The sequence below is a fragment of the Hemicordylus capensis genome, chromosome 2, assembly GCF_027244095.1.
Source record: "Hemicordylus capensis ecotype Gifberg chromosome 2, rHemCap1.1.pri, whole genome shotgun sequence".
In the NCBI taxonomy this organism is placed as follows: domain Eukaryota; kingdom Metazoa; phylum Chordata; class Lepidosauria; order Squamata; family Cordylidae; genus Hemicordylus; species Hemicordylus capensis.
The window spans coordinates 117,265,558-117,287,320 of record NC_069658.1 but is presented as its reverse complement, the minus strand read 5'-3'; the positions used below and the strand labels follow the sequence as shown (position 1 = coordinate 117,287,320).

Sequence of the window (21,763 nt, the reverse complement as noted above, 5' to 3'; positions counted from 1 at the left end):
AACGACCGTGTATCCAGAGCCGATGAGTACCTTAATTCCCCAGTGGACCTGGAGGGAGAAGGAGGCAGGCCTGTAGCCAGCCTCAAAGTTTGGGGGGCGGGATTGCAGAAGTCAGGGGAGGCAGGTTATAAAATGTTCAAGTGAAAACACGCCATGAGGCTGGGGAGGAAAGAGAATGTTTTGGTGTGACACCATGCCACCAGCTGGCGAAGGGCTTGGAAGGAGGTGGCAGCAAGTGGAAGCAAATAGGGATGGGCAAGGGCAGGGCTTCAACTAACATTCAGTTCCCTGGTATTCTCGTCTGTCAGTTTAATTGTGAAAGCATTTATGATTTTCTGCTTTGGGGTGCTTTGAAAATAATGGCTTATTGAACTAGAGAGGCTCCTGACAAATTCCAGGAAATCTGCATTTATTCTTTGAAGTGTATTCATTGTGAAATATACTTTGGTAGAAATTAGTGGTCAGGGTGTGGGTGATTCTGTTATCAGAGTCTTTTATCTGATTTTGGCTTTTTCTTTCTTTTTTATTTTTATTTTGTTTGTTTACCTAAAATGGGGGGAGGTTTTTAGAAATGGGATTGGTATTTATATACTATATAAAGTTGAGAGAGAGAAATATTGTACTATGATTGAAAGATGCAATTTTTAATCAGTTATGTTTCTATAGCTTAATGTATGTTAAAATTGTTCATCTGAAATATTATTATTAACATTTTTTTTTAAAAAAAGAAAGTGAAGGCAGGCTGATGGTGTGGCTGAAGAATGTGTTGTGAGCCCTCTTTTTGTACCGTGTCTGTTTCCAGTATAAATTTCAAGTGGGAATGATAACAGAAGGGGAGGGAGAGACAAGAATAATAGGAGATGAATGAATGAATGTTGTTTAACATATTTAGGCTTTGTTCCAGTTAGCACGTCTGCTATATGCAGAGTAAGGTTATCAGAGGACGATACTGTGACACGTGCAATCTATAATGCAAGTCTGTTACCTGCATGTCTGGAGTGTGGCATGTGCTGCATGCTCTGAGTGTACTGTGAAGTGTACTCTGTCATCAATGCTATATGTGTAGACAACCTGCTGTACAGTGGGGCTTTTTTTCTATGTCGTACATATGCTTTCTTTGATGGATGTCAGCTTTTACCTGGCAAGCCTCCTTTAACAATTGTGTGGCAAACTTCATATGCTTGGAAAAGCATCATTGATCTGCTGAACTGCTCTTGTGCTCTTAAATTCGCACAAACCCTTCCAGAAAAAAAAGCTGCTACCCCATGTGTGGAATGTGTATTCACTGTTCCACATCTAAAATGCGTGTGTGTGTGTATGTGTGTGTGAGAGAGAGAGGTATGTTGTTGATTATACATTGAAAAACAAAGAATATTATAGGTATAGCTAAAAACTAGAGAAATACATATTATTGGGGGGGGGGGAGAAAACCAAAGCATATTTATTTTTATTTTTTAAATACATTTCTATACCGCCCCAAACCAAAGTCTCGGGACAGTTCACAATCATAAAACAATACAAATAAACTAAACTAAACATTAAAAACAATTTAAACTCCAAAAATCTGCCTAAAACGAAAACAATTTACAATATTTAAAATTACAAAAGCTAAAAGGCGTGGTTAAAAAGATGAGTCTTCAAGGATCTTTTAAAAACCGCTAGAGAGGTGAGGAGAGTCTAATGTCTTCTCCTGCATTCCAAAGTCTCGGAGTGACAACTGAGAAGGCCCGTCCCTGAGTGGCCACCAAACGACTTGAAGGTAGCCACAGACGGGCCTCCCCTGACGAATGCAGTGGACAATGGGGATCGTGCCGATGAAGTCGCTCTCTTAAATACCATGGGCCTAAGCTGTTTAGGGCTTTATAGGTTAAAACCAGCACTTTGTATTTTGCTCGGAAACCTATTGGCAGCCAGTGTAACTCCTGTAATATAGGAGTAATATGGTCTCTTCGAGATGACCCGGAGACCAACCTGGCTGCTGTGTTCTGTACTAATTGTAGTTTCTGGACTACGTACAAAGGCAGCCCCACATAGAGCACATTGCAGTAGTTGAGCCTAAAAGTTACCAGCAAATGTACTACTGTTCTGAGGTCATGAATCTCAAGAAACGGACGCAGCTGGCGTATCAACCGAAGCTGATAAAAAGCACTTCTGGCCACTGCCTCAACCTGAGAAACCAGGGAGAGGCGTGAATCCAGAAGCACTCCCAAACTGCGTACCTGTTCCTTCTGAGGACTGTGACCTCATCTAGAACAGGCAGGTCAATATCGTTTCCCGAGTAACGACCCCGCACAACAAGTACTTCCATCTTGTCTGGATTCAGTCTCAGTTTGTTATCCCTCATCCAGCCCATTACCACCTCCAGGCAGGCATTCAGGGAGGATATGCCTTCTGCTGATGAAGTTGACATGAAGAAATAGATTTGGGTGTCATCAGTGTACTGATAGCACCCAGCACCAAATCCCTGGATGATCTCTCCCAGCGGTTTCATGTAGATGTTAAAAAGCATCGGAGACAATATGGAGCCCTGAGGGACCCCATATAAAAGCTCAAGTTTTGAAGAGCAACAGTCTCCAAGCAACACCATCTGGAATCTGTCCGAGAGGTAGGAGTGGAACCACTGCAAAGCAATGCCTCCTACACGCAACTCCCTCAGACGTTCCAGAAGGATACTATGGTCGATAGTATCGAAAGCCGCTGAGAGATCCAAAAGGACCAACAGAGTCACACTTCCTCCATCAAGTCCTAATTGGAGATCATCCATCAGGCTGACCAAGGCAGTCTCCACCCCGTAGCCCGCCCAAAAACCAGTTTGAAATGGGTCTATAGATAATCAGTTTCTTCCAAGACCTCCAGGAGTTGGGAGGCCACCACCTTCTCAATCACCTTATCCAGCCATGGGAGGTTGGAGACAGGCCTGTAGTTATTAAACTCTGAGGGATCCAAGATAGGCTTCTTAAGAACAGGTCCGATAATTGCCTCCTTTAACAAGAGGGCATCCTCCCCTCCCTCAGAGAGGCATTAATAATTGCCACCTGGCCTTCCACAACAACTTCTCTGCCAGATAGTGTAAGCCACGGTGGGCAAGGATCAAGTAGACAGGTGGTAGGACACCCCGTTCCAAGCAGCTTGTCCACATCCTCAGGAGTCACAAACTGGAAGTGATCCAGTTTAACCACACAAGAGGAGTTTCTGGATACCTCTGCATCTGGTACTGTGCTAACTGTGGAGTCGAGGTCTAAATCGGCCTGAATACGAGATATTTTGTCCATGAAAAACTCATTAAAAATGTCACAGTGTGCAAATGATGGATCCAAATTTTGATTCAAGGGAGCAGGGGGTCCTACTAGCCCCCTCACAACCCTAAAAAGCTCTGCTGGACGTGAATTTGCGGAAGCAATACGGGCAGAAAAGAAGCGCTTCTTTGTTGCATGTATTGCCAGAGCATAGATCTTTAAGTGCGCTCTATGTCGTAATCTGTTGGATTCGAGTTGTGTCTTCCTCTACTTGCGTTCCAGTCATCTACCTTGCCACTTCAGCTCCCACAGATCTTCCATATACCAAGAAGCCATTTTTGAAGTGGGTCGGAGAGGATGCTTAGGAGTGATCCCATCTACTGCCCTGGTAAGTTGACTATTTCAATTTTCCACCAAGGCATCAACTGGATCGTTGGCTGAGCCAACATTAAATCCAACCAATGCTTCTTGGAATCCTACTGGATCCAATAACCTTCTTGGACGGGCCATTGTAATAGGCCCCTCACCCCTACAGAGGTGGGACGTAACTGTAAGTCCAACCTTAACCAGATGGTAGTCTGTCCATGACAATGGGGAAATCATAGGAGTCCCCACCCACAGAACACCACCCTGATCAGAGTGAAAGACCAGATCAAGCGTGTGACCAGCAGTATGTGTCGGCCTGGAGACCACTTGGGATAGGCCCATAGTTGTCATGGCCGCTATGAACTCCTAAGCTGCTCCAGACAACCCGGTCCCGAAGTGGACGTTGAAGTCCCCCAGCACCACAAGCCTGGGGCACTCCAACACCAAATCCGAGACCAGGTCCATAAGCTCATTTAGGGACTCTGTTGGGCAACGGAGTGATCGGTACACCAACAGAAGTCCCAATCTATTTCTGGTCCCCAAGCATAAGTACACACACTCAATATGATCTGATGTTCCGACAGGGATTCTGGTAAGGGAGATATTATCCTTAAAGACCACAGCCACTCCACCTCCACACCCACATTCCCTCACCTGCTCCTCAACAGAGTATCCTGGAGGGAGAAGCTGGGCCCAAACTGGGCCACCAGCTTCTCCCAGCCAAGTTTCTGTAATACACACCAGGTCAGCCCCTTCATTCATGATCAAATCATGGATTACTTCAGATTTATTTTGGACTGACCTGGCGTTGAAGAGGAGCAAGGCAAGGCTCTGCAGGTAGTTGGCACTGCTCCCCAAGGTCAAAGAGCTGACAGGGCAGCTGGAAGGGGAAACAGCTATTAAGTTTCTGATTTCCCTTCCCCTGTAACGGCCTGCTGACCTGCCAACGTAACTTCTTCTATTCCCCATCACCACTGGAATAGTCGCCCTGAGACCAGTGGACATGCCCCTCCATCTCCTCATCTCCAGAAAGACTCAAAACAATGAAAATAATCCTACCAGGACAAACTCACTCCCCCCCAGCCCAAAGGTACCTAACCAGCGGGGTAGGGTAGCCCTCACCCTCGTTGCTCACTGAGTGGCTCCTCAAAGGGGCGACCTCCTTTGGTGTCACCCCTTCGGTGGTGGACCTGCCAGTGGCGGGCTTGCCACCACTGACAGCCTTCTTAAATAACCCAAGGGTGGGCAGGTGGAGCTAAAACTGCTCAGTCTTGTAGCCCAAAGGCCCCAGACCTGCCAACACTCACCCAACTGGCAGAGGTGGCAGGCAGAAGTCCCTTAGGTGGTCGGTGGCAACAATAGCAGCAGAGGAGCAGCACCCAGTAGTCAGACACAGTCTCCCACTCTGAGGCCTCCTGCTGTGCCCTCCTGCTGGTATATGTGGGTTAAAAATGTTAAGCAGCAATAAAGTGAAAAAATCAAGGTAGCATGTTGTGCAGGCACAGCATGATTTATCAGGTCTTAAATAAATACAAATAATATACACATGCATGTCATGGGACTTCATTATCAATTTTAAGAGGAGATTGATCATAAACATACCCATTTCAAAATGAGAAGTAATTTAGGAACTGTCTGTCATGCTTATGTTTATTTCAGTTCTCTGTGTTCAATATAAAGAAGTTGTATTATTTCAAACATTACATATATAGGCCACCCCCTCCCCCGCTGACACCCAGTTGTTGGAGCACTGATCATCTGCTTATCTGGAGCTTGCTATGTCTTTGTGATTTCCTCTTAAGTTCAGGAGTTGAAATGCATACCACTTCTATATCATGCATAGTGAACAGCCCTGATTCTCATGAAATGTGATATGTGCAATGGAAGAAGCCATGTAAGCCCATGGCTCACTCCTGTGCCCTGCTGCATAGCTAACCACATACCAGGAACTGTTCAGATCTTATCACCTTTGTTGACTGCATGGAGGTCTTTCTCAAGAATGTAGTTATAACTGAGTTCATGGGTTCAAAGAACCAGGGGCCACCAGCTCCTGAGGGCCCCCAGCTCAACCCCCAGGGGTATAGCTATAGTTGAGTGGATTGGTTCAAAGAACCCGGGCCCCCAAGCTCCTGCGGGCCCCCAGATCCACCCCTTCCTATCTTCTTCATTATCTCCCTCACAGGAGAGAGGGGTGAACATGGGCCCTCTCTCTCCTAGCTACGCCCCTGTCCACCCCTCCTTATTTTCTTCATTATCTCTCTCACTCTAAGGGGTTGCTGGGGAGAAAGGTGAACACGGGCCCCCTCTCCTCCCCTAGCTATACCCCTTGGTGTTCTTCAACTGTTCAGGATGTGTGATAGGATGTAGAGTGCTCGTCTGAGGTAGATGATACCCATGGCATGGTGTGACTAATAATCCACAGTAATGCTTTCCATTGGGCCCTTGGCAGAAATACGCAGTGTTTTTCTCACAAAATTTAGTAGACTTCAGTAGCGTAGGGAGGCTGGCGGTGGCCCGTGTGTGGCCGCCGCACCCCCTGGCCCCGCCCCCACCCCCGCATTTGACATCAGACGTAGGGGCAAGGCTAGCCATGCCCCTGTGTCTGACGTCAGACACGGGGGACGTGGTCTCTCTTCCAAACGGGGCTGCTCAGCCCCATTTGGAAGGGAGATCGACCTGCTCTGCATTGGGTAGCATGGGCCAGAGCAACTCTCCCTGCAGGAAGAGCAGTTCTGGCTGCGCTGCCAATGCAGCACAGGCCGATCTCTCTCCTAAACGGGGCTGCGGGGCCCCATTTGGGAGAGAGATCAATTGGCCCCACTGCATTGGCAGCAAGACCAGGAGCAGCTTTCCCTGCTTTTAAGGCAGGGAGAGTCGCTCTGGCCCATGCTGCCCAACGCTGTGTGAGCCGATCTCCCTTCCAAACAGGGCTGCGCAGCCCCATTTGGGAGGGAGACCATGTCCCTCACGTCTGACATCAGATGCGAGGTGTGTGTCTGGGGCCGTGCTCACGGCCCCTGATTGGTGGTGGCCCAGGTTCTCTGAACTTGTTCGCCCAATGATGGCTCCTCCCCTGGTAGTCTTATTGGAACTATTTTTGTTTCCTTGAAATTCCTTTAATGCTTCTCCCAGGAAGGAACTCCTATGTTACTTTGACATTTTACTCTAGGCAGAACTCTGTGGCAACACGAGCTCCAGCCTCACCCAAGTATTCTCTTCAGCACAACTGACTTGCACTTTTCCTTCATCCTTGCTCATGTCCATCTGCTGCTTTCCTTCTGCAGTACTTCTGGCTTGAAAATATAAGTCTTCTTAACTCTGGAGCCATGTCAGGGTGACTGGATTTGGGGGGAGAAGGGACTCTCTTGGGAAAAAATCATCTCTTTGTATCAGGTTGACGGCCTTCATGACTTCTCTAGTTGTTTGTTTTGTGTGCTCCCATTAGGTTTGTTGCTAACTATTCTGGTGTTTGCAGTTCTTGGAAATCTGTGTCTTTGTTATTTATGTTATCAGTGATATGATCTAGGTCTGCCTCAGAAATGTTCCAACTGTTCTCAGGTCCTCAGTTATTAATTATGCAGATGAACAGATTGTGAAAACATTTTTCCTTATGGTTACATTCTGGAGAGCTTTTTCCTGTTTATTTTATTTATTTATTGAGAAATCAATTTAGTGAGGTAGTTAACTGGCTAGGACTTGTAATATGTGTGTGTCTGTGTGTGATGTTTTACAAATGTTAACTTCATTGACCATATTAATAAGAAATAGGATTTTATACAAGATAAAATCCAGGCTTTGGATCTTTAGGAAATGACTTGGCTGTAACAGGAAGTTAAGGATAGATGGACTTAAGCTGAGCAATTCTAAAGTTAGACTAGTCACTAGATGATATTAGATTCTCCCAGAGGGGTTGGGGCTTTTATTGTTAATGAGCCAAAGTAGTCATTAATGTAATTCCAATGATGTCATTACATTTACAGTATATGCCAGGAGTGGTTTTGGTCTCTTGTGGTAAGAGATTTTGGCCTACTTGTCTATTAGGGGATAAACCTCATAGACAAGGGGCTCACATGACTGAATGTTCTTCCATACTAAATGGAGGGACTGAACAGAGGAATCATACTCATGTTCCTCCATACTCCACTCCATAGAACTAGGTGTCAGGAAGAAAACCAGGCTAGGCTTCTCCCTGACATCCAGAGGCGTATCTAGGGAAAGTAGCGCCTAGGGCAAGCACTGAAATTGCGCCCCCTGTCCAAACATCTGACACCCATCTTTCAGATAACTTTAGCATAATATCAGCTCAAAAATACAAGTTAAGCTCGTTAATCTTTTAATATTTCAAAAACTATTTAGCAGTGGACATAGCCAGACCAAAAAATGCTGGAAAACTACAAATTTCAGTATGCTGGGGCTCATGAAATACCCAAATACTATATGGAGGTGTACTTGGAAAACTAAACAGAAGTGCCTGTCTAATTCTCTACTATGCATTGTAGCATCACTATTACATAAGTTTTAAAAATAAATGGATAATTTGACTTTCCCCAGATACTAGGGCCTTGCAGAGGCCATTTGAGCATGCGTGGTGGCCATTTTGTTTTTGGTGGCCATTAATTTTTTTTTCATTTTAAAAAATGGCGCCCCCCTTCAAGTGGCGCCCGGGGCATGTGCCCTGCCTGTCCTACCCTAGATACGCCCCTGCTGACATCTACTTTTCTATATTAAGGGGAGCTTTGCATGGAGGGACATTCAATTATGAGAGCTCTCATCTGCAATCTGAAGTAGTAAAGTTCTCCTGCAAGCTTGTTTATGTATCATGTATATTTAAAAAACTGAATCCTGCTCATCTAATTAAAATAAGGATTTGTATCCCACCCTTTTGTCCCAAAAATAGGGCATCCAGGGCAGCTAAGAATCATAATAAAAACAATATAAAATCACTTTTAAAAGCAAGCAATATAAACTATATCAATAAAAACCTAGCAATAACAAAACCATTAACCTAAGAGCAGTAACAGGGAGAAAGGGAGTGAACTAGGTTTCCTGGAGCAAGAAGATATTGCAAAACCTAGATGTTACCACCAAGAAGACCCTTACTCAGTTACTTGCCCACTTCACCTATTCTGTGGGGTGGACTCCACAAAACAGGTTATCAAACTGCAAAATAAAAGAAAAGAAAGGAAAGGAAAAGAAAGGGGGAAAAACAGCTAGTTTCATATGGAAGAAGGCAGTCCATTTTCTTGATCCCAAACTCTTTAGGACAGTAAGGAGTTAGCACTTTTAATTAGGCCTGGAAATGATTAGGAGTCAATGAAGATAGTACAAGAAAGATATCCATGATTACAAGCTTGAGCTTCTGTCAGCAGTTTTCTGGACGTGCTTGAAAGGCATCCTCACACATTGCAGTAATCCACTCTGGGTCCAACCAAGATTTGTGCCTAGTGCTCATATTACTGCAAAGCCAGTAAGGGCCTGGCTCACGTAGCTTTGGGGACAATTCCTTTAGTCGTTGCTCTTAGAGGGTTCAGGAGGGGCATGATGGGGAGACATAGTTGATGGGGCTGGTGAATTCTATTGCCCCTCACCTTCGCCCCCTGCCCCACCCCCAGTAATTTGAGCAGTACATGTGTTTTGCCGCATCTATGAGAACCATGCCTTAGTTTGAGATAGTGGAGGAAATGCAGGTGTTGGATCTGGGAAGCCATGGTTCTGTCCTCGGATATAGGAATTCTCTCTTTTCCTGGATTCTGTGGTTGTTAACTCTCAGCTTCAGATCTCCATATGTAAAAGAGGAGACATCAGCTGCAGGAACTGTAGTGACCTTTCCGCTGGTGTTATTGTGAGTACAAAGACAAATAAATATGAGGGGGAACACCCCATTTTGTAAATCAGCATTCCTATATAAACAAGGAATTAACAAAAAATACTGACAGTAGGCTGAATGCTACTTTCTTATAGCATAATTGAATCATGTAATACCATTAATTTCTGACTGACTTCTTGAAAAGTCAGTACCTCTCTGTGATGCTAATTCATTTTGTCTGATAGAAGCACTGTGTGATAGGAATGCTAGTCTTGGCATGAGTTCACCTATCCAAGTGCATCAGTCAGTGACTGCAAGATCAAGTGATGACTTGGATCCATGCAATAGCCATCTCAGATCAAACACCGCAAGCTGGTCGTTAATATCAACTAACATGTAATGAGTCATTGAGTAATTAACATGCATATGTGAACTTGCCCTTCGTCGTTATTGTTGGAGGCAAAGATCCCTTTAAAACTCTGTTTTTTAATAAAACTTTATGAGAGTTACATCCAATATAGTTACAGTGGATATAATCTTGGCTACAGTACATTAATATTACACCATATTTTAATATGTTATAATATATTGTGTTATAGTCCTTGCTTCCATTTGGCAAGCCCCCAAAGCACAATACAATAGCTGGAAATTAATTCTACTTTAGATATAGTTTTGTTCACCTTTCTGGTACTTTCTGGTATCCTCTATCTTATATATGCCCCCCCCACACCTTTTTTTTTTTTTTTGCTTCCAGTCTAGTCATTGATCATTCATTTAGGCTTGAGTATGTTATAAATGGGTCACTAATATCCAAACAACCCTTTCTTCACTCACTGTTTCTCTGCTCCAAATCACTCCACAAGTGGCTCCCCTTCAGGGTTTCAATTGCATGTTTACATACAGTATGCTGTGAAGGCGATAGGTGGAAAAACTGCAGGTATGGGGGTGATTTGGAGTGGCGAAATGGTAGGTGGAGACAGGCTCAAGTGCCACTTCTCTGCTTTAAAGTCTTCCCTCCTGAAGTGGCTTGGTCTTGAGGGGTAAGAGGGGTTGTAGCTCAGTGGCAGAGCACATCTTGATGAAGAATGCCCCAGCCAGGTCCAATCCCAGCATCTGCAAGTAGAGCTGAGGAAGAACCCTCTCTGGGACCCTGGGGAATTGCTGCCAGTTAGTGTAGACAGTACTGAGCTTGATGGACCAATGGCCTTATTCACTACAAGGAGGGATGTAGCAAGGTTGGAGTGGGCCTTGGGACAAAAAGTGAAGATGGGCCCCTGCCCTCCCCCCCCCACCTTATTCTTCAAGAGGCAAGAGCAGGGAAGCAAAGAGCAAGTTGTCACCCCTCCGCAGAGGTGCACCTAGGTAATTTTGGAGCCTGGACCTAAAGGCCTTTGGAGGCCCCCCCTCCTGAAAGTTAAGCATCATTTTTTAACATGTAGGTTCTTGAGGGCACAAATCACACCCCCTAGGACAGACTAAAGAGGATTTTTGGGGACCCAGGGTGTGTGGAGGCCCTGGACTTTGGTCCCAAAGTCCAGGAGTAAGAGCGCCTCTGCCTGTACTGCAAGCCTCTGTCCCTCAGGGGTTTTAGGACAGTTGTTGCCCATTGTTCAGTTGTAGCTGCACTTCTGAGTATAAGGCAGCTTCCTGTGTTCATTTATTTTAAAGTAGCAATAGTGTTACTTGCATTAGTGGTCTTGTGGTAGCATGCATGGCTTGTCCCCTTAGCTAAGCAGGGTCTGCCCTGGTTGCATTTGAATGGGATACCACATATGAGCACTGTAAGATATTCCCCTCAGGGGATGGAGCCACTCTTGGAAGAGCAGAAGGTTCCAAATTCCCTCCCTGGCATCATCTCCAAGATAGGACTGAGAGAGATTCCTGCCTACAACCTTGGAGAAGCTGCTACTAGTCTGTGTAGACAATACTGAGCTAGATAGATAGACCAATGGTTTGACTCAGTATATGGTAGCTTGCTCTGTACCATACCTATTTACAGATAAAAAGTGATGTCTGGTGACATGAGAACTGGCTCTAAATAAGGATGTGATACCACAGAGGTACTTAAGTCTGGGACTCTGGGTCTACTTTTGGGGAAATATATGTAAAATAAATGGTGAAGCCATCCATAACAGATGTAGACGTTCTGGTTCCTTTACTCATGCAATTCAACTTTTAACATTTTTTTATAGCTCAATCACAATTTTTCTTTTACAAGATCCTTCCACTCCCAAGTGCCAAGCCAATGTAGTCACACATCAAAGCGATAAAGCACATTCTGTGGAATAGTACAGAGAATGTAAATACCACTTCTGTAAAGGTAAATACGGATTAAGTAGGGGACAAAATTTGTCTTTCATGAGCCTAAGGAGCAAGATTTGAAATGAAAGAGATTTATGAGGCTCTATAAATGTATTTTATGAGCATTTCAGAAAAGATATATTTTGCACTGACATAGTTAGAAGGCATGTAACTTTTAATTTTTCTCTCTGAAGTCTGGACTTTTTAGAACCTAAGGGAGCTTCATTATGTTCCTCTTTCAAAGACAAATATTTGAAAAAGTAGAAAGAAGAGTTGTAGGAGCTCCTTCAGAAAGGACGTAACTTGAAATGTTGCCAAAAGTCAAAGTAAAATTGTACCAAACACCTTCATTTTCATTTGCTTCTGCTCTGGAAGGGATGCGAAGTGAAAGCACCCGAGAAAACCTGCTCTTAAGAGTGTTTGCAGATGGATCAGAAAGGAAGGAGCAGGAATGTCACAAGTTTAAGAAATGGTTGTTAGGAGATTTCCGTTTTACCTTTGTACTCAATAGGTCTAGGTGGATTGGAGATCTTCCTTTCATCATATTAAACCCACTCCTTTAAAAAAACCTGGCCTTTATTAGCACACAGAAAAGCAGTTTATTTGGATTTTAAGGACCTACCAGGAGTAGGAAGAGAAAAAATCTGGCAAAGGTATCTGATGTAGCATAATGGCTAAGAGACTGATCTACGAATATGGAAGTCGCTGGTTTGACTCTTACCACAATCATTAATTCATGATTAACCTTGGCAAAACACTCCCTCTCAGCCTTTCCCATCTGCAACAGGGGTGTAGCTTCCTTTGGACAATGGAGAATAATTGCATCTGGGCCCACATGGTTTGAGAGCTCCCTCAAGGGCCCCCAGGGCAGTCCCCCTTGTCAACAAATTGTCCTGCCACCCCGTAACCCCAGTTGCCCCACTGCGCTCGATGCTACTTCCCATGTTCACCACCGGGAGAGTGGCGGCGGGGTGGGTGGGGTGGGCTTCCCCCCACTCTACTACCGGCTGGCACACAGGCTTCCCTTCCTCTGAACAGTGCACCTGCACTGTTTGAGTAGGGAGACTGTTGCATGCTGTGATGTCACGGCATGCAATGGTCTCCATATTCAAACAGCGCAGAAGCGCTGTTTGGAAGAGGGGAAGTTTGTGTGCTGGCCAGTAGTGGAGTTGAGGGGAAGCCAGGGAGAAGCCTGCCTGCCGTAGTGGCAGGGCGATGGTGCGGCTGTGGCGAGCCCCCCCCGCAAGGTAATTAATGGGGAGCCCTGCAGATGAAGGGTGTGTGGTTTCAGCACTGGGGCTGAAGGGGGTGTGGTTTCAGCACTGCCTAACTTTGTCCTCTGGCCACCAGAAACCTTGCTACGCCCCTGATCTGCAATATGGAGATAATAGTACTCCTGCACAAGGTTGCTATTTGAAAAAAAGGACATGTCTCCTGTACCTGTAAGAGATGAACAGAAGGGGGAAATTTCAGTGGTGCAGTTTGTTATGCAAGGGAAAAGAAAAGTTGCTCCTGCTGAAATTCCCCTTCTATGCATCTTTTACAGGTACAGGAGACCTGCCGCCCTGCTTTCCATATGGCAACCCTAGTTCCGCACACCTTACAGGGCTGGTGAAAGGTTTACAAAATAATTAATGTGAAGTGCTTTGAGCACTTGAGAGTGCTATATAAATTCTAAGTATTACTTTTAGTCTGAAATTGAATTAATAATCTCTCTTGTTCAAGTCTCTTATGTGAAGGCAGATTTTTAAGGTCATTGACCATGGAAAAGTAACTCTTATGGTAAGAGTTCCCTTTGAAAGAAGATAAATGAGTGTAAATTCACCCATAGTAGGGGATACGTGCGTTCAAAAGAATTTGTTTTGAAAAAGATTTCTGCTCCTCAGAGCAGGGGCGTAACTACTATAAGGCAAGGGGAGGCGGCTGCCTGGGGGACCCCATGCCTCAAGGGCCCCCCCAGAGGTAAGTCACATGGCTATATATTATGAAGTGTGTGTGTGTATCAGCGAGGGGCCCATTTTAAAATTTTGTCTCTGGGCCCACTCCAGCCTTGTTACGCCCCTGCCTCAGAGATTATTGCATAATATACTATTTAGGGGTTTGCTATATTTTTTGCCTCTGCAAGGTTTGGTGAGCAGTGGTTCTCCAGAGGCCTTTCCCATAATTTCTTTTCTGATCCTTTGTAACTGAAGATGCCAGGGATCAAACATAGAATCTTCTGCATACAAAGCATACACTCTACCAGTTGGCCCTGGCACCTCTGCAGATCAGTGCTGGCTCCACCTGTGTTATGCAGTGCAATGATTTGTACCATGAGAGGACAGAACAACTGTTTAGAAAGATTTCCCATAGTGCCCATTCCAAAGATCCTTGAACAAGAGCAAACTGCACACACGTTCCCAATGATAGTCAACAGTAAGAGATTTGATACAATCCCCTGACACTTACCCACAAAAATGATCAGCACTATCAAATGATCAACACTGTCAACCAAATGTACAGTGCTGGGCATGTGGTCTGGAATAAAGCAGATGATCCTGAAACTCTATTGTTTGAATACAAAGTTTGCTCTGGATGTCAGCCCATTTAAAAAAAGAAAAGGTTTGCATTGCAAACTTTTTTTAAAAATGGGCTAACATCCAAAGCAAGGAAACAGCAGTGCAGTGAGAGAGGCAGACTAATAGCACTTCCAGACTAACTATACCAGTGCACCAGGGAAAGGGCAGGTTTTGATAACCTGCCCTTCCTCAGGAAGCTCTCCATGCCACCCAAAAGTATTGCCCTGAAGACTGCACAGACATCAGGGACATTTATTTTATTTTTATTGTTAAATTTCTGTACCACCTTTCATTAAGAGAGTCTCAAGGTGGTTCACACAAAAATTAAAACAAGACTAGAAAAATCACACAATTAAAATATCAGCTAGAATATAAAAGTACAGATATGATTAAAAGATAAAGCAAGTGCAATATAACCATACAAGAAGCATCAGCAATAGGAACAAACATATAAAAGTCTGGGCAAAAAGCCAAGATTTCACTTGCGCTCTAAAAACTGTGATGGAAATGGAGGAATGAATGGCTACTGGGAGAGCATTCCAGAGTCTTGGGGCAACAACTGAGAAGGCCCTGTCCCACAAGACAGACGAGCCTCCCTCATTGTCGGCACCCAGGACAGAGCCTCCCTGGATGATTTCATCAAGCAGGCAGCAACCTTTGGGAGCAGGTGGTCCCTCAGGTATCCAGGGCCCAAATCATTAAGGGCTTTAAAGGTCAAAACCAGCACCTTGAATTGCACCGAGAAACATGTTGGCAGCCAGTACAGCTCTTTCAAAATGGGTGTGATGTGATCCCAGCGGGCAGCTCCAGATAAAATCCTAGCTGCCACATTTTGCACTAGCTGCAGTTTATGAATATTCTTCAAGGGCAGCCCCACATAGAGCACATTACAGTAATCCAGCTGTGACGTGGATAAGGCATGGGTAATTGTGGCCAGGTCTGCCTTCTCGAGAAAGGGTTGCAACTGGCACACCAGCTGAAGCCATGCAAAGGCACCCCTGGCCACCTCCTCCACCTGAGCTTCCAAAAGCAGAGCTGGGTCCCGCAATGCCCCCAAGCTGAGTACTTGCTCTTTCAAGGGGAGTGCAACCCCATCCAAAACTTGTAGAATTTCCTCAAGCCGATTGACTCTCCTACTGACCAACATTACCTCCATCTTATCCAGATTCAATCTCAGTTTATTAGCTCACATCCAACCCATCATGGCCTCCAACCCCTGATTCAGGACATCCACTGCCTCCCTCAGATCAGGTGACAAGGAGAGGTAGAGCTGAGTGTCATCTGCATATTGCTGACAACTCATCCCAAGTCCCCAGACAACCTCTTCCAGTGGTTTCATGTAGATGTTAAACTGCATGGACAAAAGCGAACCCTTTGGGACCCCACAGGCCAATGGCCAGGGAGTCGAGCAGTAGTCCCCCAGCGCCATCTTCTGGACCTTATGCCCAAGAAAGGACCAAAGCCACTCCAAACCAGAAGCTCCAATTCCTATTCTCGAGAGGCGGTCCAGAAGGATACCATGGCCAATGGTATCGAAAGCTGCTGAGAGGTCCAGCAGAACCAACAGGGACACACTCCCCCTGTCTAGCTCCCGGCATAGGTTGTCCACTAAAGCGACCAAGGCAGTTTCAGTCCCATATCCAAGGCAGAAGCCAAATTGAAAAGGGTCTAGATAATCCACATCATCCAAGACCCTCTGCAGCCGGGAAGACACCACACGCTCTATCACCTTGCCCCCAAAGGGAATGTTAGAGACAGGTCTATAGTTATCCAGGTTGGAGGGATAACTATAAGGATATTTTCAGGTAGCACAGAGGACTTCCTGGGGAAGGGGAGGTTGTCGAAAATTGTTCTTGTCTGTTGCACTGGTGCAGTTAGTCTTTAAGTGCTGTTAGTCTCTTCCTCTCACTGCACCGGTGCTTCTTGCTCTGCATGTCAGCCAGGATTATCCAAGAGCACTGGAGAGTTGGATTGCTGGCCTGCTAAAAACAAGAATGATGTGGCACAAATGGCTAAAAAGTCATTTCTACATATACTTACACCCAGTAGTCCAAATCTGAGAAATAACTCCTTTGTCTGTGCTAGATTTTGACTTTGCATCTTGTAAATGTAGTCCTAGCAAACATTTTGGGTCCATTTTGGAAACTGATGTTCCATGCATCCTTTTTCTTTAAGTAAACCACATAAGAACAGATAGCCATCAGAACCTTCTGTGTTTCCCCCAATTTGTAACTTTCTCGCCTGGAATTTTTCAGCATTTGGCTGTGTAACTGAATATTTTGGATAGTGTTTTATAAATGTATGGTGGAATAAGTAAAGTCTTATATAATTAAAAATGAACAAACCCCAGATTGAAGCAATATTTTCCCAGCAAAAATGACATAAAAATGCAGCACTCACTTTTTAAAAATCTTCTAAGAGCTTGATACTTTAGCCTTCTTTTTCCCGTTTTATGGACTCTTAAAGGCCTATATTTAGAAGTAAAGTAATATATCTTTAAATGGTTTGTTTACTCAGCATACATCTTTCTGCTTGTTCTGTCATGTTTTCAGTGTCATGGAATTTCCCCTAAAGTTTAGCATTTTCTGGCACATTCTGTAAAAATATGAATGTATTACTCAAGAACAGTATTATGTCTGCCAGTGTAGATACTTGCTAAATACAGATGTGCCTTTATCATTATACATTTTTTTGGTAGCTGCTTCTCTCACAAACACAAATTAATCTTATATAGATTTAACCAAGAGTTTATTCAGAAACAACTCCATTTTCAAATCTGACATTTCTCTGCAGAGGTAGTAAGTCCGTGTTGTCGGAGTTTTCTTATGACTTGTCAGTTTAGCATCATGCTCCTTAATGGTTTTGCCATACACTAACATGCCTTCCTGAAAGAAAGCGATTCCATCCGTAGTCCCAATAATTGCATGCATCATTCTTTGAAATACTAAAGCTGCAGAGGCTAATCCAAAGGGCAATCTTCTTTTTTATTGAAAAAGATCTGATGTAATGAAGGCTGTGTATTTGTGAGAACTTTTGAGCAGAGGAATTTGATGATAGGCCGAAGACAAGTCCAAAATTGTGAACACTGAGATCTCTTTCAGAGTGAGCAGCATTTCATTGATATTGGGTAATGAATGACAATCCAGTACCATGTTGCAGTTCACATCTTGTAAATCTACACACATCTGAAGTGTACCATTTGATTTCCGAACAAGAACAATGGGAGATACCTATTCTGATGATTCAACAGGGTCTCTCCTGTCAGCATGCTGTGGTCTTGAATGCTCCTTTCTAAGAGGTTTGGTTCAAGGCTATGGGTACATTCCACACTTTGTGTTGTGCAGGTATAGCATTTGCCTTCATCTGAATTTTTTAATGAAATGTATGGCAGTGCCAGGAGTATCAGAAAAAGGTCCAAGAAATCAGCAATTTTATCAGCATACGGATGCTCCATCATTTGTTCCGTGCTATGTGGGTCTAACACAATCCATAGATCTTTCTGATATTTCCAGCCCAACATTGAGATTCCTTCTTGTGACACATACACTTTCCCTTCTGCAGTATGTCCTTTGTATTCCAGGACAGCAGTGTATTCCAGGACAATTATCCATCTACGGCAGGGGTGGGGAACCTTGGCCCTCCAGCGGTTGTTGAACTACAACTCCCATCATCAATTATTGTGGCTGGGGATGGCGGGAGTTGTAGTTCAAAAACAGCTGGAGAGCCAAGGTTCCCCACCCCTGATCTGTGGCAATAGGGGAACTTTCATATCCCCACAGGTGGATGTCTGAAGGTTGTAGGTGCAAATCTGAGGTAGTAAGGAGGTTCTTATAAGGTAGATGGGAAATGAAAATATACAGAGAACCAGAATCAGACAGCATTTGTATTTCATAGCCATTAAGTTTAACTGGACAATGTGGAGAAGCAGGTTCTGATTCTGTCGGACTTAAAACACTGTCAGGAAGTTGTTTGTATGCCTCTTCCTTATCGTATAGTGAATCAGTAATGGCATGAACAGCAGACGTGCAAACCTTAGCAAAGTGTCCCCCTTTTTTGCACCTGTTGCAAGTAGTGTTCTCTCTAACAGGGATTCCCAGCTCAACAACTCCCATAATTTGCCAGATGCAATGGCTTTTGCTTGGGGATTATGGGAGTTGTAGTCAACAACATCTGGGAATCCCTCTTATAGGGAACACTGGTTGTAAGTGACCTTCTGTGCAATAAAGTGAGCAAAATTGGCTTTGTGGGAAGAGTCTCCACATCAGTAGCTCCTCCTTTCTTGTGCTGCCATTTTCTAGGGCAGTGCCATATGAGAAGATTGGGCTTGGATTTAGGATTTAGCCTGGATTTCAGGACTGAACAGCCTGGATTTCAGGACTGGGTTTGGGAGTACCAAAGAGAGTGATTTGATACAGTGAAGAGCATTTTCCCCTGGCCATTTCTATAACTTTATCCAAGGTAAGTTTCCGCTCCAATAGGAGTTTTTCATGGAGTTTGGAGCAGTTTGTTTTCAGAACTATCTGATCCCTGATCAGTAAAGTTGGCAAACACACAGGTTATACTTAAGGCATGCAATGCTGTGACATGGTGATCAATAGATTCACCAGGCAGTTGGGATCTAGAATAGAACTTGTAATATTCAGCAATCACATTCAAAGTAGGGCTGAAAGGATCATCTCAGGCTTGAAGAACAGCTTCATAAGGGTTGGCATCCCCTTCCAAGTTGGAAGGAAAGGGCAAATGATTATATATTCTTTGGCCTTCAGGGCCCAGGCAGTGGAACAATATAGCCTTCTGCTTTGCTGGAATAAAACCACGGGTCTGTATAGTGAGGAGGTAATGGCAGAAATAGGTCCTCCATAGTTCCCAGGAAAGAGCAGGTTCTCCTGGGCTGAACAAGAAAAAAGGTGGTGGGAGGATCTGAGCCATGCTGCAGTGGGCATCCAGTGAACAACAGAGTCCAGGACTGATAAGGAAAAAGTACCTTCAGGGGTTGTGCAGGTCAGGAAGCTGGAGAAAGAATCATCAGCAGCGATAGTAGAAAACAGTTCAGGAATGTAGGAATAGGAATGCCATGAAATGAAGTTGCAGGAACATTCACAAGTTTTGCAGGCTCACATGCTTAGCTGGCTCAAAATCTCATCTCCAAATGTTTTATAGCTGCTGCTCTCACAAACACAATGTAAACATATAGATTTAACTAAGAGTTTATTCAGAAACAACTCCATTTTCTCCTTTCCCTTTCTGACTACACACACACACACACACACACACACACACACTCTACAGGATGCCCACTGGGACAAACGTCTAAACAACAAAACATTTAAAATACTGGATAGAATACAACAGCTTTCTTTCTGTGGGCCTATAATGCTTTTAACCTAATCAATTTGTTTCATAGGCCAGTGTCAAATTGTTCTTTGACTATCCTGTTCTATTCTGAAGTTGTTAAAAATGACACTGTTTTACTATGTCAGTTTCTATCAACACATTGGACCAGTTCAAACATAACAGGAAACCATGACTCCCTCAAGAGCTGCGGGCTCTCCCCTCTCCTCTCTTCTTACTTCTGCTGTTGGCGTGGTCTGGAATTCTGATTTCTTTAAATCATGGCTCATGTGAAGATGAAAACTATAGTTTTATGCTGGCTTCCAAATTGAGATTTGAATCAAGAGTTTGAAGCTGACTTCATCCTCATCTGGAATAGAGTTAAACCACAGTTTCTAGCTTCACACACACTGTTGAGCCATGGTTTAACATGGATATTAACTCCATGTTAATATCATGGCTTTACAATGAAACTGAGGAGGTAAGGAGGTTGGAGATTGGGGTAGTGTGCAAGCCTATAGCTTTCTAGGAAGAACTCACCTGAGTTTAGACTGTACCATTTTAGTAGGGAGGTACATGAATTGAGGTTGATGCACTGATTTGGCACCGAACTGATTCAGACAAGGTCCAAACTGTTTTGGTGCCACAGGGAAGGGAGTGTTGAGCGGGATTTTTTAAAAAAGAGGAGAGCAGGTCCTTACCTGTTTGCCCCTGCCGCATACAGCTTCCTGTTTTAGTGGTGCTCGTTCCAAGTACCTGCATGTGGCGCCAACAAACACATTATTTCTGCGGATGCACAAGTGCTATGTCTGTGGTTAGCAACACCATGCTGACCACACAAATAGCACCTGAGCATGCACAGACACCATGCCTGTGCTGGCACCGTATGTGGGTTCTTGGGATGAGTGCCGCCGCATCAGGAAGCTGCTGATGGTGGTCAGCAGGCAAGGAATCCATTAGGTTGGGTTCATTAGATCCCGCTCACCACTCCTTTCCCCATGGCGCCGAACCAGTGGGCCAACCTTGGTTTGTATACACCCCTACATTTTAGTCTCTTTCTGTGTGTGTGTGCTGTGTCTGTGCTGAATGGTTGAATGCTTCCCTTAAAAAAACCACCTCACATATAAAGCTATTATATCAACGAAAAGTATTTTAGTTAGTATCCTTCAGCTTAACTCTTATTTTCTACATATAGTCCTTTTTTATTTCTTAATTTGAATAAGCATCCAGTCATGCATTCCCTTAACTGCATAAAGTTGTGCAGTCCAGGAACAGTTTTACCATTCACTCTGCTGTTTCTATCAACTATGCCTCTGTGTTTGGGTTTACAGTGTGACCTCTTCCAGAACACCTTTTCAAGAGAAAACGTAATAGATTGGGAATTATTAGCTATTTACTTTATTTTATGTATGCTCTTGAATCTACTACTACAGATATTTATATATGCTTTTCAACTCAAAAAAAGTTTTAAAAGCGGTTTACTTGGGGAGGGGAGGATGATCTGTCAGTAGATCAGAAATAAGCTGTTGCTTAGGGAATAAGCTGTTGCAAGGCAGAGGAGGCATGAACTAGCCCCCTCACAACTCTAGACAATTCAGCTGGATGTGAATTCCCAGAAGCAATGTGGGCAGAGAAAAACTGCTTCTTTGCTGTCTGCACTGCCAGAGCACAGATCCTCAAATGAGCTCTGTGTTGCAATCTATTGGATTTGTGCTGAGTCTTCCTCCACTTGCGCTCTAGTCATCTACCTCTCAGCTCCAGCTCCCGCAGTACATCCAAATACCACGGGGCTGAATTTAAAGCAGGTTTGAGAGGACATTTAGAAGTCATTGGGTCTACCGCTCTAAGTTCATTATTCCATATTTGCACCAGAGCATCAACAGAATCACTAGCAGAGCCAGCTTGAAACCCTTCCAAGGCTTCTTGGAATTTTATTGGATCCAATAACCTTCTTGGGCAGACCAACCTAATGGGTCCTTCACCCCACAGAGGTGGGGTTTGGCTGCAAGTCTTACCATAACCAGATGGTGATCTGTCCATGACAGTGGGGAGATAACAGGGGTCCCCACCCACGGGACACCACCCTGATCAGAGCAAAAGACCAGATTGAGCATGTGACCTGCATTTATGGGGGCAATCAACAAATAAAGTTGTTGTTGTTTATT

The 21,763-nt window shown here is 44.3% G+C and overlaps 1 long non-coding RNA gene across 5 annotated transcripts in view; it reads left to right on the top strand.

Annotated features, from left to right (window-relative positions):
• Positions 1-21,763, top strand: part of LOC128348055 (uncharacterized) — a 146,910-nt gene that overhangs the window by 33,428 nt on the left and 91,719 nt on the right. The gene's annotated exons all lie outside the window — the stretch shown is intronic.